Source organism: Conger conger, chromosome 6 (assembly GCF_963514075.1).
Source record: "Conger conger chromosome 6, fConCon1.1, whole genome shotgun sequence".
Classification (NCBI taxonomy): Eukaryota; Metazoa; Chordata; class Actinopteri; order Anguilliformes; family Congridae; genus Conger; species Conger conger.
The window spans coordinates 47,503,795-47,515,989 of record NC_083765.1 but is presented as its reverse complement, the minus strand read 5'-3'; the positions used below and the strand labels follow the sequence as shown (position 1 = coordinate 47,515,989).

The following is a 12,195-nucleotide window of genomic DNA, read 5'->3' as shown; positions in this document are numbered from 1 at the left end:
ATACGGATAATCTGCTTGTATGGATGTGATCTGGTAAAATCAAGGAATCAGATGAGATACATTTCATACCAAATGGAGTTTAATAAACCAATAACTCAAGGGAAAAACTATATGTCCTTTCTGGTAATCATCAGTTTTTCCCCTTCTAACAACCCTCAAAGGTGGGGGTCTAAATTCCAGATTTGACCACCCCTCCAGGTTAATTCTTGGCACTGTCGCCTGGTTCAAACGTGTGATTTGGGATAAAAGTGAGGGAGACAAACCAATTGGGGAAGATCATATTCGACTTCCCACACTGTGCATATTCTGTGTCGGTGCGTAGCGGAGGATCGTAACCGGCTTCCCACACTGTGCATATTCTGTGTCGGTGTGTAGCGGAAGATCGTAATCGACTTTCCACACTTTGTAGTTGAAGCAGGTTGGGTAAGATGATTTACTTTGTGTTTATTTCCTTAAATTCTATATTATGTGATTGACTGTTGAATTCTAAGATTATGACCTACCTGCCTGTGAATAAATTCTTCTTGGTTTTGACCTGCGTGATTTCCATGACTCTAATTCATCGTGTACCTTTTCAGCCTAAGTTACGACTGAATACTCAGGGGGACAATATTCACCAAAGACCAACTGATCAGTGGCTTGGTACTTTAGTGGAGTTCCCAAGTTGGGAAAGGCAGTCAAGCTCTGCCTGTAAAAAGGATTGGTGGTGCATGGTTCTTGTAATTTGATGTGAATAGAACCCATGGACGTTTCTACGTCGGTTCTTGTCAAGTTACATTTAAGGAGCCCTCTAAATGCACGGCAACCTGGGCTCGCAACTATCTATGCAAAATATAATGCATGTATTGTGTTGGCTAGACCCCTAACCTCTGCGTTCTCCACCAAACTGAGATTCAGCAATAGTGCTAATCCCGGGAGCATATATTGAGTAATGGTGGCATATAAGGGAGAGTCGAGTGTAACCACTCCCGTGGTTTGCGCATGTTTAAAACCAATTTCTAAATTCTTTCAAAATGGAGTCAGATAATGAAGGTGAATTTATTGGCCCTATTATGGAGATTCTTAGTCAGCCCAAACCAGTAGAGAGTAGAGGGCAGTACTACTGTCTTTGTAACATGGTTTATTTATTGGCTGATCTAGTCTCTCTGCATAGCGGTCACTAATATTTAACCCTACTAATATTCTTTCAACAAAACCAGAAGGACAAGCATGCAAATACCTTCGGCCTGTGCTAAATTCCATCATTGGGTTAGCGTGGGGTTTTACCCACATCACAGTTTTAATGTATTTACTGCATTAGTAAATAAATTAGTAAATTAGTCATTTCTAAACCCCACTTCTACCTTTACTGTCCAGTACCTGGGCGTATAAGATAATAATGTATAGACACTGAAGGCCCAGGATTCGATAATGTGACAGGACAGTAAGTGATTGGAGCGGGATCACCAATAGGCTGTGAATGATTAGCTTTCAGCGCCTGAGCCAGAAGAGCTATCACTTATCTGATATACAATTATGTTTGATATCCCTCTGTGATAACCTAGTAATAACTGTTATGACAATGTACATTAATTACATTAATGTATCACTGTTTTAAAGTCCCCACGGCAAACACCTTCAGGTTGAAATAGTGTACTGTGAACTGACCTGCTGGGCATGCTGTTTTCATTATGTTGGGTCAGACCTCCACTCTTAATCAAAGCCGGCATCATTACAAATCAAGGCATAACAATCACCTCTGAAGAAATGCAGTAAAACTCTCTGCAGCAATAAAAATACATATGAGCTGAATAGTTTTAATTAACGGTGTCTGCAGTCCAAGCTCTGTGTGTGTGTGTTTTTTCATATATAGATCCATAAATAAAATGTGTGCTAATAAGCATTTAATTTAGCTGAAAGAAAAATTCTAAAAAGATAACACCCATTTCTGTTAGAAAGAATGTGAAACAAGTTGACTGCAAGCATAACATAAACACACATTCATTATTATATATTTTTTTTAATTAAATCTGTGTCATATTGTAATGTTTCTAATGTGAATGTCACAGTCTTTGGGGGCATTTCCTTCATATTCTTTCATAACTGAAAAATTCACTGGTTGTCCTATTGTTTCCGAGTGGCCCTGAAAAGTGCCACTCATAAAATGGTTCATTTTTTAAGTAGGGTTGAAAATGGGGAATGATTACCGCGGCTGCTGCAGTTATGGTTAATTTTCATTGTCCAATTAATCTAACATGGTGCTTAACCTAGTACCTCACGTGTTAAACAGAGCGATTGCAATTAAGAGTGGGGGCATTTCCACTTACATAACTCTCTAATGTAACTCTGCTGGTTCCCATTCAATTAAGCTTTTAAGTGCTTGGAGGGAGAGCAGCCTATCCTCGAGCTTTGATGCAATGCCTTTAACAGTATGTACTATGCTATACACACACATACACCCACACACACACATACAGTACACACGCACGCATAGAGATACACATACAGCACACACACACATACACATACACACATATAGTTGCGCACACACACACACACACACACACACACACACACACATGCACACTCACATACAGAACACACGCTTTCATAAAGACACACATACAGTACACACGCACAGATGCCCATACACACACATAGTTGCACACACACACACACACTCACATACAGTACACACACATAAGCTATAAATGGCATTTCATATCAATATCAGTGTCGACAACAGGCCTCCCTAGTGTAAAATCCAGCTATGGCCAACTTGTCCAGCTAGAAAAGCTACCAGCTCTTTCATTACCTAGCTTTAGCTTTTTTTTTTCATCTGGGCTTGATGGTTAAAGGAACTTCAGCAATGCTCCTGGAACAAGACAAGAAGTAGCAATATATATATATATATATATATATATATATATATATATATATATATATATATATATATTGGTGCATAGGTTTAGACCCATTTTGAATCAGAACATGGTCCATTATGAGGCTTTGAGGCAAGACAAAAACAACACATGGGTATTACATTACATTACATTACATTATTGGCATTTGGCAGACGCTCTTATCCAGAGCGACGTACAGTTGATTAGACTAAGCAGGAGACAATCCTCCCCTGGAGCAATGCAGGGTTAAGGGCCTTGCTCAAGGGCCCAACGGCTGTGCAGATCTTATTGTGGCTACACTGGGATTAGAACCACCGACCTTGCGTGTCCCAGTCATTTACCTTAACCACTACGCTACAGGCCGCCCCGGGTATAGTAACAGTTTCTATCAAACAAATTCTATCAGTAGCAATACTTCTTTCCTTTTAGGTATATAGGTTTCCAGTGGTTACCAAACTTGGTCCTGAAGTACCCCTGTGTCTGCTGCTTTTCATCCAACCACAATTGCAATCCAATAATTTTAACAGCTGTTATTTTTTTCTTAATTAGGTACTTTTCATATTTCGAGGGATTACTTACCATCTTATACCACATTTTGTCAGATAGCTATGCATACCATACATAATTAAATACCCATGTTCATATTGTGCTTATTGTGCTATATTGCAAACAATGCATGCATTATTTTAACTGATCAAATTAAAGACTTAACCATTTGGAAGATAATGAAGAATTCAAAGGCAAAGCAGGTGATAACAGGGCAAACCTGCATTGCGCTGATACGTTTAAGGAAACAAATGTAATTAAATGCACGTTCAACTACCTAACTATGAGCCTATTAGTTAACCTCAGTATTTGTTACTCCTTATGATGTCATTGTTTGCAAGATTATGCAATAAGCAAAATATGGACATGATCATTGTATTATTCATGCCATTGCAAAGCTATGTCTGGCATAATGTGGTTTAAGGTAAATAATAAAAATTGTTTAAAAGCATTTCATTTAGAAAGATTAATAGCTTGTTAAAATTATTTGATGGCAATTGGGTTGGAACACAAACCAACATACACGGAGGAATTCCGGGACCAAGTTTGAGAACCACTGGCTTAGACAATACCAGCTCATAACCACTTTTCTTCGGTAACGTAGCTTGTAAAGCCAGGTGTATTCTTTATATTTGCTTGCTATCATAATGTGCATTAATGTGCATTTTTTAAACCTATAGTTCAGTCCTCCAACACCAAGGAGTCAAAGAGATCCTGAAGCAAAGGAATCAATACTCTGAGCCAACCAAGATGACCAGTAGGTTAGGACTTCTTGAGAGTATTTCATTGGTTCCAATACACCAGACAAGCTCAGTAAAACCAAAAAGAACTATTTGAATCCAAAACAATTATATATTTGAGGCAGGTAAACTTTACCTTAATTGTTTTAGGTAGCCATTCGATTGCGTAACACTTATAGTCATTATGAGTTCTCCATCAGAGTCACTAAAAGTAAAATTTGGGTGCCAAAAAGTGCCTACTCCATCATTTACTGATGAAAACGCATTCTTGATCATATCTTAGGATCTAAAAGGTTGTGAATAACCATCCATGTATCTCCATCAACCTGAGTAACCACCAGATTTTCAATGAAAACCTTATCATTTCTGTTTAGAACTAAACACTTGGCATTACTGTAATTATGGCATCCCTTTGGCTTGCTATGCAGCTGTCACCCCTGCCACTAAACTACGGAATACGTGATGAAAGCACCATAATAAGCACTGTAATTGACTTCCAGCAAGTTCTCAGTTCGTGAAGCCGTGTGCATGTTTTCCTCATTGAAATTAAATGATACATTCATTCTAGCAGGGGAAAACTAACAATGACACCGGAATCGATTGAATCACAGGGTTTATAATATGCCAGAAATCCCTGTAAACAGGGGCTGAAATGCAAAATTTCAAGTAACTGCTTGATCTCCATGGAAGAGACCATCACAAGGACTTGATTTTCCAGTCAGAAGGTTTTGCATAAAGTTCCAGAACAGTTCAAAAACAAATAAACGAACGTACAAACAACATACATAACACCAGAGGGTTGTACTATGAAGGAATCTTAACATACCCAGGGTTTCTTTACGTAACCTGACGTCACAAAACTTGATTACAAATGAACAATTTAACAGGTATCACAGTGTAGATATAGTGAAGATTTCTTTGTTAACCAAGGTCTGTGTGTGCTCTCATGATGCGGCAGTGTATGCAAAAATTAGCCTATAGCAGCGCAGCAAGGAGCGTAGGCTGCTCAGGCAGCATATTTCTCCCCTGAGGAAAAAGCTGATATGGACGGATATAATGGATGGATATGAAGAACATAAAACACACGGCTAGTGGCAAAAAGTAACGCTGATGCCAAGAAAGCCAGGGTAAAAGCCAAGGTAAATGCTGAGGCTTCAGTTTATTGAACCCCTCCCCATGCACACAGAGACATGGACTTTGATTGAAAGGGCTACCATATAGGATTTAAACGAACACTATAAATCAATAGATAATAAACACACCTACATACTGTATGTTAGCACATGTTTTCAAACTCTCTGTTATAAAAAAGAATTTATTATCCCATTGTGCACATTTCCATGATTCATTCATGAGAAAGAATTTTTACATTTTCTGTTATTTATTATTGTTATTTAATTTTTTATCAAAAACCTTTTTTTGGGTTATATTTTGATACATACCATCCAACATTGTATCTCCTTTTATTACTATTATTATTATTATTATTATTATTATTATTATTATTATAAATGTGCTGGACTTATTGCAGAGATCAGATATATGTAATGGGATTCATGGTCACACATTTTTGGTTCTGCTGTATTCCCTCATCACAAAGCAGCTGCTGAGATGGTCCCCTTTAACTGAACCTTTTCTTCATTTCCCCAGTCAGTTCCTTCATTTAATCTGTTCCACTTTTCTAAAGGCTCAACGGCCCACACACAATATGGTGATCGTATCTTTCTCCTCAAGTACTCGCCTGCAGAACTGGGAAATGAAAATGGTGGGCAGTAAATTAAAGTTTGATGAAATTCTAATAACTCATAAAACCAACGTGTCAAATAAATACAGTGGCCACAGCAAAGATGTCTGTAATTAATTTTATCGGCTGGGCACTTTAGGCACTCTGGCGAAAAAAAGAAAAAAAAAGAAAACAAGTTGGGAACACGTGAGGTTAGCGCTGGTGTGCTGTGTCCTAGTACCAGGTCTCTGCAGCCCCCCTCATCATGTGACCGGGATCAGATGCACCAGAAAGTCATCTCCAGGTGTTTGCACCTGAGAATTGCCTCAATCAAAATCTCTCCTGTGTCAAAATTTTGCTCTCAGCTACCCGTCTCCACCACACGTTCCACCCAAGACTTTGTCCCACCTATTATATCTGTACAGCTAAATTACTCAATAATCCAACCTGAAATGGGAGCTTTAATTAGTCTGGAACGACATTATTCTGGCTGCAGACATGTCCAGTCTGTGGTCCAGGGGCAGGCACAGTGATCTTTGCGTTTGCTTTATGCAAGTCCTCATCATCTACTTTTACCTGAGACGTGCTGAGCAGCTTCGTGCTCTACTGAACTGTCTTCTGATGGAGATTTGTGGTTTTTTATCCTCTAAGCAAAGCCTAAGCCATGCTTCGTAACATGACTGAAAAACGTTCATGAGTGGAAGACCTGATTTAAGACTAAGTCTTCAGGATGTGGCTTATTCCCAATTGTCCTTCTGCTGAGGATTGGGAAGCTTCACATATGGCCAGTCATTTCCCCCCCCTGAAATATGACTGACAACTAAGGTCAGTGTTTTATTTTTTTATTTTTTATTTCTTCACAGAACAAATTATCCATGCAAATTTATAGTGAAGGGAAAGTAAGTCAAACTGTGAATCAAATTAAGGATAAATGCATTTTGAAGCCGCCATTCTAGGATTTAAAATACATAAATGTATTTGAAAGAGCAAAACCTATGGACAAAAACCATGACATGATGAAAAAACATAGACAAAAGACAAGAGACCTGGAATAGAAATAGTGCACTATTGTAAATGACATTATAATAGTTTTATTAAAGAAATAATTAAATCCATAGTGGCTGATTTAATATAAATAATAAATAAATAATGACTTGCCACAGGAGCTGCAATATTGCTGAGTTTATTTGCAGATCAGATCTACATGTGTTAGCTGATGGCTAAATAACCAATTAATACACTACCTCTGAAATTCCTATTTATATATAATGTGCTGTTGATTGGTAATTTACCGTGCACTGTTATGCATTTCCAATATATAATTTTGTATACTGTCAAAATAGGAAATACAAGAAGTGATTCACACACTACAGAACTCATTACAATTTGGGGTGGGAACCAGGATTATTAAATACTGGAAAATTTACACTGTGACCCAATAATAACCCTCCATGGCATTTTCAATTTCTGAAACAAAATCATTAGAAGTAAAATGTGATTTTCAATTTGAAGACAGAAAATGTCTGTGGAAAAAATGACAAATTGTTTTATTTGAAGCACAGACGTCAATAAGAACTAAATCTATAAGAAAATTATCGTCCCAAAAAAGACCATCTCATTTATGTACAAATAAAAAAGGTTTACCCTAAGGTATTTTGACTTCGGTAAAAAAAAAAAAGTAATCATGATGATGGGTGCACATGGTTTTTAGCACACAACCAAGAATATAAGCATTCATCCCTTTAAAAATGCAATATGATGGGATGATTTGAGGTATTCTGAGATAAAAATAGGACTTTGTCTAAGAGGGAAAAATGCAATGCTGTCAGAGCACATATTCTTCAGTCTACTTTTTTCTGTGTTGGTACCAGAACAATAATGACCAACCGCTTGGGTAGTTCACCAGTGCCTGTCACATGGTGTCGTTGACCTTCAGGAGATCATATTTCTATTAGATGAAGTGGCCTGGCAATATTACGACCATTTATTCCCTGTATTAGCTAGAGTGGAAGCGATTCCCTTGATGGCATGCTACCCGACCTTACATTTCAGATGTTGTCTGCTTGAATGTCTTCGAGGCAAACATTCTGTTTCATCTCATCTATTCTTGGATGGGATGTGTTGTGTGTTATCCTAGGTACATACATTTACAAAGGTTAAAAAGTCAAAATCCTCACTTCTTTAAAAGGTGCAGTTTCAGTTTTTCATTTATACTTTTAGTATGTGTTTGTATCTGCTTTGTATGCATTATTATTAGTGTGCTTGCGAAGAAATTGTCAAAAGTCAACTATTATTGTTGTTCTGCCGGCTGTTATTCGAAAGTCAACTTTATTATCATTATTCAGCTCGATTTTTGATGACTATCGCATTCTACAGTTTTAGAAATATCAACACCAAACCAACTGGAAAACAGCCGGCATGTTCTCAAATGGAATGCTTGTTCACAGCTTTTCGCTATTCCCAATCATTTCTGAGATATTTAAGGTTTCCCAGGGAAAAAAGTGTTCCATTTTCTGTCACTTTCCTGTCAGCAGAGTCACTTAGATCAGTTCTTCCCAATTCTGACATGTGGTCTGAACAACAGCCTGAGCCTCTTGACCATGTCTGCATGCTTTTATGCATTTAGTTACTGCCACATGGTTGGCTGCTACAGCTATATTTACATTAACAATCTGGTGTACAGGTCAACCTAATAAATTGCCCACTGATTGTATATTATACATCAAATTGTTCAGTGTTTCATACAGCAGTTCTCAAAATGTTAAAGGAATACATCAACCGTATTTGGGAAATATACCTTTTTTCCAACTTACCCAGACTTAGACGAGATGTTCATTCACTGGCTCGGTTTCCATGTTAGCAATAACGTGTTAGCTTAGCATAAAGACTTGAAGCCTATAGCAGTCAGTAGCCTTCCTCCTTCAAAGTCAATAAATGCATCTTACAGCAACTGTGAAGCAGTCTTATTTATTTACACAAGGTATCATGCATATTTTAATTACAACTGTTATTTGTATCCTTCTGTCTTCTGCTGGTTGAGAGCAGTGATCAGCGCACCTTATGAAGGTAGACATCGCAGGCCGTCATTCTTTCTTCGAGACAAATTTTCAGCGAAGGAAAGAGACAGGGCCTGTGAAGCTTAAAGCTCGCTAATAACTCATAGAACAATGGGTACCACTGTACCCGGAAGTTCTATTTCTTTATTAGCTTCACTTTAAGCTCTATGGGAACCCTATAGCCCACGCCCTGTTGTCAACATCAGCCCCCTGATGCAGAACAACAGGCGATGGCAGTGATAGCCAATCAAGAGGGGCTCCCCTCAATAGCCAGCCCTTTTTTATGCATGAAAAAAAGGGGGACTGTATAAACCGAGGAGCCACAACCATCCCCAGCGCTCGGTTCGTGTAAACCAGCTACCGAATACCCAAGCCGGGAGATGGCCAATATAAACATGCACGCCTCTAGCCACCGCGTAGAGGCGTTGCACATAATGTGTTTGAGCAGCAGCTACGTCCGATTGGACGCTGAGCTCAGGACTGCATGCGCCACCGACGGTGTCGATGCATCCAGCAGATAGAAACGCACAAAGGCGCATGGCGAACTCTATGACGCCGCTGTACAAATGTCCTGCACACTGACCCCTTTAAAAAGTGCCCGAGAAGCTGCCATGCTTCGAGTAGAGTGGGCGCGAACCTCCGACAGAGGGGGCAAGCCCATACACTCATACGCCCAGTTGATTGCGTCAGTAAGCCAATGGGAAAATCTCTGTGCCGTAACAGGTTTCCCCTTAGCAGCAGCACCATAACAGACAAACAGCTGATCTGCTTGTCGAATAGGCTGCGAACGTCGTACGTATATCGACAGAGCACGCACTGGGCAAAGTTTATGCAGCATAGCATCCTCCTCATCGTCATGAGGAGGGGGCTTGAAAGCCACCAGGTCCAATACCCGTGAGCGGAAGGACGTGGTGATAACCTTCGGGGTAAACGCAGGGTTCGGTCTCAGCACGACTCTGTCAGATCCTGAAAAGGAGAGACAGTCCGGGTGCACAGACAAGGCGCATAAATCGCTTACTCGCTTAGCAGAAACTAGCGCAGTAAGCAGCGCTACCTTAAGGGACAAAGCTCTCCACTTAACGCTCTCCAGCGGTTCGAAAGGAGGGCTGCACAAGGCTTTTAGTACCACCGTTAAGTCCCACTGCGGAACACGGGGTGGGGCCACGGGTTTCAGACGCCGGACGCCCTGGATAAAACGCTTTACCAGGGGGTGGGCAGCCACCGTAGAGCCACCATAGCCAGTATGGCACGCAGAAATTGCGAAGACATACCCCCTTAACGTGGACAAAGATAACTCCTTATCAAGTAGGCTCTGCACAAAGTTGAGCACTACGGATACAGGGCACACCAGGGGGTCCTGAGAGCGTTCGAGACACCAAGTCTCGAAGGCCTCCCATCTGCCTTTATAAGCCATTGTAGTTGAGATAGCGCGAGCATGCTGTATAGTATTTACAGCTGCCTCGCTCAATCCCATGTTCACGAGCCTGCTCCTAACAGGGGCCAAGCCGTGAGGCGCAGCCTGCTTGGGTGGGGATGAAAAATGGTCCCCGCCCCCTGAGACAGGAGGTCCCGGCGCTGGGGAAGTCGCCACGGGACGTCGGTCAGCAGCAGGGCTACATCGGCCATCCACTGTTTGTGCGGCCAATCTGGCGCGATCAAAATCAGGGGTTTCCTCTCCTCTCTCGCTTTGGCTAGTACCTGCGGTACCAGACCAAAGGGAGGGAAGGCATAAAGGAGGCCCTTGGGCCAGCAATGGGCTAGCGCGTCCACTCCCAGTGGGGGCGAGCCGGTTGCTGTCATCGCAAACCATAATGGGCAATGCGCATTCTGTCGGGAGGCGAATAAATCCACTCTCGCTTTCCCAAAGCGTGACCACACCTCCGCTACCACGAGTGGGTGAAGACACCACTCTAGGGGGGAGGGACCGCCCCGAGACAAGAGGTCTGCGCCGCAGTTCAGCTGCCCCGGGACGTAGAGCGCCCGTAAGGAGCGAACTCGCGGGTATGCCCAAGTCCAGATCCTCACCGCCAGCCGGTGTAGATGTGGACATTTGGTGCCGCCCTGTCGGTTTACGTAAGCGACTGTCGCTTTGTTGTCGCTTCTGATTAGAACGTGTCTGCCCCGAAGAAGGGGTTCGAAACGTTGTAATGCAAGCCATACTGCTGTGATCTCCAGCACATTGATATGAGGCAGAGGAGGGTTCCACAACCCGCTCGCCATCATTCCATTGCAGACCGCCCCCCACCCCTTGGTGGAGGCGTCTGTGTATACAGGGACATGAGTGGAGATAGCGCCCATTGGCACACCGACACTCAGCATTCGCCCATCTCGCCAGTGTGAGAGTGCTCTCACAACCGACTGCGGAATGCGAAACAGCTTTGCGCGGTCTCTCATTGGATCGAAATGCATTCGCTTGAGCCAGAGTTGCACCGGTCTCATGCGTAGCAATCCCAACGGAACCACGGCGATTGCTGCCGCCATTAAACCCAACAGGCGCATAATCGTGATTCCACTGATGCAGCGACCTGGGAGAAATCGGCAAGCGTGGCCTCTCAGGGAAGCAATTCTCTCCTGAGAGAGACGCGCCGTCATTGACAATGAGTTCAGCCGGAGCCCTAGGTACTGAATACACTGGCTCGGGGTGAAAACACTCTTGTCGCGGTTGATGGTGAAACCCAATCCTTCGATGTGGGTTATCAGCATCTCTGTGTGTTTCGCAGCCAACTCCCTGGAAGGGGCTAACACAAGCCAGTCGTCCAGATACGTTAAAACACGTATGCCCTGTTGTCGCAACGGGGCGATAGCAGCCCGCGCCACCATTTCGAAGGTGCGGGGTGCCAGGGACAGACCGAATGGGAGTTTGGTAAATTCGTACGCTCTTCCCAGAAAAGCGAAACGAAGGTACTGCCAATGGCGCTGTACAATGTTCACATGGAAGTAAGCGTCTTTTAAATCTACGAGCGTGAACCAGTCCCCTTGGCTGATTGAGCTCATTACGCGCTTGTGCGTTAGCATCTGAAAACGTCGTTTCACCAAATGAGAGCTCGCAGGTCCAGTATTGGTCTCACACCGCCGTCTTTCTTTGGAACGAGGAAATAAAGGGAATAAAACCCTCGCATTTTGTCGTGTTTGGGGACTAGGCGGATCGCGCTTTTTGCCAAGAGAGTCTCTATCTCTTGGGAAAGTGCGCTGTTTAGATGCAGGGGCATATTCGTTTCCCTTACTCCTACAAAAGGAGGAGGGGGGAC

General features: G+C 42.2%; 1 pseudogene; it reads right to left on the bottom strand.

Moving 5' to 3' along the window:
• Nucleotides 1–9,398: 9,398 nt before the first annotated feature.
• LOC133131577 (uncharacterized) lies at nucleotides 9,399–10,586 on the bottom strand (annotated as a pseudogene).
• Between the last annotated feature and the right edge of the window lie 1,609 nt (nucleotides 10,587–12,195).